Here is a 6,000-nt window from a genome sequence, read left to right as displayed (position 1 = left end):
CTGGACCACACCAGCCAAGCTCACTGAATGGGCACTCGTCCTTCAAAGCTGTTGAACATGACTGCCGCCAGCTCCTGGCAAGGCAGGCACATTTCCTCAGCGCCCAGAAGCAGATGTCCTCACACATGGGTGGAGTTAAATATCATCTCTGTCCAGGAACTTCTTTGGTAAAGGATTTCTAGCTGTGCTCTTCAAGGCAGAATAAATTTGTTATTCTTGCACAAATATCTTGGATGGTGTGTTCTAGGTACTCTTTGGTGTGTGGTCCCAGGCAGCCAGCCATGGCTCCCTGGGATGTGTCGGGTCAGTAGGAGTAAGACACAGGAACTTCTGAGGGACTAATGGAGACTGGGAAAGCTGTCCCTAAGCAGGCCATGGGTATCTGGTGTCTAATCAAGGACTGGGCAAATGGAAGAGAGAGATGGTGAGCTTTTGTAGGAGAGTTAGGGAAGAGAGTATGTATGTTAGTAGTGATGTTTGGCACTTGCTGAACAAAGCTTGTGTCACTTGGTGACCTGTGTTCTCCCTTGTGGCACAGAGGGAGGAGTGTAGCTCTCTCCAGTTTGTCCTGCCCTGCTGCAGCTGTACCCAGCACAAATCATTCACAGCCACACTTGCCTCTGCTATGTCCTTGGAGGACTTTTAGGTCTGTGGATCTTTGCTGGGGCTATAGACTCACACTGAGGGAGACCCTTCCTCAAGTGTCAGTGACAGGAGCCCACAAGGACTGTCTGTGCCCAGGCTCTGGAGCTCAGGAGAGGAGACATCCTGCTGTGAGCAGACTGGTCTGGAGGGAATGATGACAGACGTTTTTGAGGGTTACTGATTTGGCTGAGGATTACCTGACAAGGCTGTGGACAAGATTTGTGACTGAGCAGGGAATTGGATCCTGCTTGACAGAGTTAGAGGTGCTAAACCATTAGAAAAAGGTAGTTGTAACACCTCAAAGCTCTGAACCTGCGTGGGCTTAGTGGTTGCTGTTCATCCACATGCAACAGGAAGGAATTTTACTGGCCAAGGTATTAAACTTATGAACACACTCTTGGGAGGTGATGATTTTGATTTACACTGTCAAAGCATATAAGGTAGAAGAGTCCTGGGTGTCCACATGCCATGAGTTATACATGAGACAGTTCTGTTCATTCACTGTCTTTAATGAATGCAAACTAGAAGAACACACTAGTGAAAAAAGTGCTATTTGTGCCACCAGGGATCTAGGCCTGGCTGGCTTCAAATCTCCTGAGCAAAAAATGTTCATCACACTCTGACCGAATAGAAAAATTATGTAGCTTGCTTCCTTTCATGTTCCCTTTCTTTAGCTACAGTTGCAGTTGTGTTTGGTTTTTGTTGTTTTAGGGTTTTTTACCTTATGGACCTTTTCTTTCCAGATGAAATTGTTCTTTGTCTGTAAGACTTCTGCTTATTGCCCTCCCTGATCTCTCCCTCTTGAGTCAAGACTAAGCACAAGATACAGAAGTCTAACTTTCAGTTTTTTACTCTCCAACGTTTCTCACAGAAAATCAGTGCTTTGTATTTGAGCTCAAACATTGTGTATTAAAGATGAGCACCTTCATCAGCACAAGACCTCTCTTATTTCCCTTCAGCTGCAGAGGTGAGGTGAAGGCTGTTTTTACACAACAGCTTTCTTCTCCAAGTCCAAATGGTCCCTTGATCTCTAAGCCACCTGTAAAAGCTTCCAACTTTCTTTAAATGCGAGTTTAGTGCTCAACTTCCATCCAGCCAAGAGGCTGGGTCAGTGTTCAGTTCAGGGAGTCCATACAATGTTGTGCAGATGTACAAATTAGCCTGGATGGTGGTCTAGAAACATGTCCTGCGCATACTTGATTCAAATGGAAATCAATCAAGTATCAAATATCAAACCATCCTCCATCTCACAGACAGAGTAAAAGTGCCTGTTGAGAGTAGTTTCACACCAAGTAAATTCACATTTCATGTCCGTCTTGTAGCTCTGAGTTTTGCACACCTTATGGTTTTAGAATATTTTGCATGTATTTACATATCCATTTATGTTTGGGGGACTTGTTAGCAACAGTGGAAATGGAAGGGAAAGTATGTCATTAGTTGTGCAGTTACTGTTTCATGGTGTTTAATTCCAGAGCTCCTACTTCATGGTTTATGTGTCTATTCATGTAGACGCTGGCAATGTTGAATGCATATTTGTACTTCCTTCATCAGACATGCTTTGGAATGATTCTGGGGCAGTTTTAGGCAGGACAGAGTAATCTGTGCCAGAAGACTGTTGTTCTTGCATAGGAGATAAAGCAGCTAAGGGCATGGGGAATGATGAGGGTCAGTGAGTAGTGTTAGAAACAGCCAGCATCCAGCTCTGTGTTGCCAAGCAATGCTTCATTAAATGCTTCTTTTTGAGTAGAGACTGCATGGCAAGGCAATAAATGTATTTTTTAAAATTGCATTGGAAGGTTTGGGAGTAACCTAGCAACAAAAGTTATATGTATTAAAAATGTAGTACACAAAAGGACAAGGCAGCAAGAATTCTTCCACTAATATCCAAGATACATGATTTATTCTCTGCACCCTCACAGAGGTGTAAATTCAGACAGGTCTTGTTTCAGACAAAGGATCCATGGTGTTGGAGACTCCCTCTGTAGCCTTCAAGTCTTTCATGCTCACACCAGGCAATGCCTGTAGTTAGAAATGAGTCTGTAAGAGATCATCCTTTGTTAATGGACAGTTAATTGATGCCTTAAGGTCCTTTTTGTTTTTTGATTTTTCTAATTTTTCTAATTTTTATAAGTAGTTATATAGCAGAAGTAGATTTAAAAGCAGCAGCATTTCATTCCTTTACCCTTAACACAGAAGCTACATAGATTACCAACCCTCTAACCCCATTCTATGCTCCCCATATAAATTCTACCCCTGGATTCCATTAGAACATGTTTAGTCTCACTCTAAGATAGGCCTGTTCTGTTTGGAGAATGCTTGTATCTTGGCCTAAACTGCAGAGCACAGTCAAACTCTAGGTAACTATGTGCCCCCTGTACCCTGAAGAAGATGAAGATTGATGAAGAGAGGGGTCGCGAAAAGACCCCCGCCTCAATTCCCCAGGGCGGGCCGGGAGTGGATCAGGGCAAAAGCAAAGGGTGGGAAAACCTCAGGTTGGACAGGCAGTATTATAAATTGTAACATCTGAGACACAGGGAGGCGCACGCATCTTGTTACTGAATTAAAATCCTTTTCTTATCTCATCCAGAATTAAATTGCTTTGGAGTTTTTGTTCCTCAGCTCCTTTAGGCATCATAATGGACAACAGTGCATTGGAAGAAATGTTCTTGTGATACTTCACTGCTGTCTGGGGAACCTGTGCTTCTACCAAGAGAACTTCAAAATTGGCATAACATTCTGCCCCTGGGTCTTCTAGAACTGCACAAATACTCCTGCACGGGTGCAAACCACATCCCACTTCAGTGACTTAAGCAAGTCACCTTAGCTCTGATCCAGTTTTCTTAAATGGGTTATGCATTATTTACAGCTGAGGAAAAAAAAGGCAAACAGGCTTAAAGCAACTGTACTGGCTAGAGAACAGACTATCAACAGGGATAATTTAGCATTTAGGTTCAAGACATCAATGTATATTCACCACTGCCACCAATAATGCTTTGCTACTTAATCATACAGGTCCTTAAATTTCTGTTGATAAAAATCTCATAGACATCTGTAGCTCTTGTCAGTGGACTGCTAGAATCACACAGCTCTTGGCAGGCCCAAACTTCTGGGTGGATATCTTGATCCTGAATTCTGCTGGGACCCTCAGGCCAGGAGTTTCCTACCTGTGTGGGAGGTCAGGAGACTGCCCAGTGTGGCACGTGTTCATAGATCTCACAGGAAAGATCCAGAAAAAGTGGAGTAGAAAAGCCTAAGAAAAGGACTCTTCTACCTGCTAGCTCTTGGGTTAGATGTGGTACATGTTCATGTCTTCTCCATCACCTAAGATAGACTGGAAACCTAGACACAGTTCTCCAGGTTCCAGGAGAGAGTCCTAACAAAAAACTGAACTCTAGTTCAGCAGTGTGCCCTTCTCAGCCTGGAAATTGTTGCTTCTTATATGATAACTAAAACCTCTAAGCACTATTGTGACCCAGTGCATGTGTAACAAATGCTGAAATTCATAGTTTAGGGGAAGTGGTCCTTCCTTTTTTTCTCAGCACTGGCAAGGCAACATCTGGAGTGTACTGCCAGTCTGGACTCCCTAGTGGAAGAAAGTATGGACTTACTGGAGCCAGCTGAGTGCAGGTTTGCTAAGATGAACAAAGGACTGAAGCATCTCTCATATGAAGAAGGGCTGAGAGAGCTGGGACTGTGCAGCCTGGAGAAGAGCAGGCTCAAGGAGGATCTTATCGACATGTATAAACATCTAATAGGAGGTAGTGAGGAAGAGAGCACCAGACTTCTTAGTGGTGCCCAGTGACACAACAAGAGGCCATGAACACAAATTAAAACACATGAAATTCCATCTGAATGTAAGAAAGCTTTTTTTTTTTTTTTTACTGTGAGAAGTCAAGCACTGGCACAGGTTGACCAGAGATGTTTTAGAGGCTGTTTCAGGGCATATAAAAACCCTGATAATATGGTCCTGGGCAAGTTGCTGTAGCTGTCTCTACTTGAGCTGGGGGTTGCGCTAGGTGATCTTAGGAGGTCCTTTCCAACATAAATGATTCTTTGATTCCATGATGTGAACTCTAGCCCTAGGTGCACACTGCTTGGAAGCAATCTGCCTATGGTTACAGAATATTTATAAAGCAGGATGTTGAAATCTCAGAAGATTACTAACATTGCATTTGGCAGCATGCTTTCTTCATCTTTTATCTGTGAACAGGGAGAAAATACTTTGAAATATTTAAACTAAACAATTTTAAGTATTTGCTTCATACAAAATACGCACTTAGCAAAAGTAATGCAAAACAGTTTTGGTTACCACAAAACTCTGCATGTCCTTAGAAGCTTCTTCAGCTGTTCAGAGACCTTCCTGCCTCTCTCTCTTGGCAACGGCATTCTGACTTTCTTTCCTGTTTTGCAGGAGGGACATTAATTTTTTCCTTTTGTCATGTGAGCTAAGAATATATCCTTAGAAGTTCTTAATCCCCAGCTCCTGTCTCATGTATGCTCATTCACGCAGTCTTTCTCCTTCTCTCTGTGCCATCTCTTGAGGCCCCAGGTGCTCATCTCCTCTGAAAAAACAGGCTTTCCACTATGTTTCATTTGTGGTACACTGATGTTGTCCCTGAAGCAGCTCAGGTGTTCCTGACGAATAATATGTATTCCTCTTTTCTGAGGAGTTGACAACATTGTCACTTCACCCCTGGGAAGGCAATAATATCCTCAGTTACTTGGAGTCCATTCAAGTCATCTTGCACCAGTTGTTTGAATTTCAGCACCACGTGGCACAAGACCTTACTGGCAGAGAGCAGTATCACATTATTTGTGCATCGGTGGAAGGAAATACGCATATTGAAGATCTCCTGATATCCACGAGTCTTAGGAGGCTGTTTACTAAACAGCATGTGATAGGTAGGTAGCTATCATGCCTTTGAGAGGGCAAGGGTTGGTCAGTGAGTACCTGTGAAATAGCTCACCTTGCTTTGAATCACAAGCTTTTGCTTTGAATTTTAATTTTTGCGTAACCAGATTGTAACCAGAAAGGGATTGCAATGGCCAAGAAGATGAGGAGTGGGTGTTTTCATTTAATTTTAAAGAAATATATGAATGTTGTACTTCCCCCATATGCTTATACCTGTTCCCAAAAACTGCCTCTGTACTTTAACTCACCTTGCAGGAAAGCTTCTTTGTCTTGTCCTTCAGTGCTCCTTCAATCCAAATGAGAGATGGATGAGCAAGCACACGAGATGACCTCTAAGACAAGGACCATCTAACAAAGCAGGTGATGTTGGGAGCTGTCTGCTGCTCCAGTGTTTCCCCCTAATACAGGTTATCAAGGTGAGCAAAGCAGTTTAATGGTTGGAA

The sequence above is a fragment of the Neopelma chrysocephalum genome, unplaced genomic scaffold (genome assembly GCF_003984885.1).
Source record: "Neopelma chrysocephalum unplaced genomic scaffold, ASM398488v2 Primary Assembly neopelma1_24, whole genome shotgun sequence".
Taxonomy (NCBI): domain Eukaryota; kingdom Metazoa; phylum Chordata; class Aves; order Passeriformes; family Pipridae; genus Neopelma; species Neopelma chrysocephalum.
The sequence above is the reverse complement of the archived record's forward strand: the minus strand, read 5'-3'. Positions refer to the sequence as shown.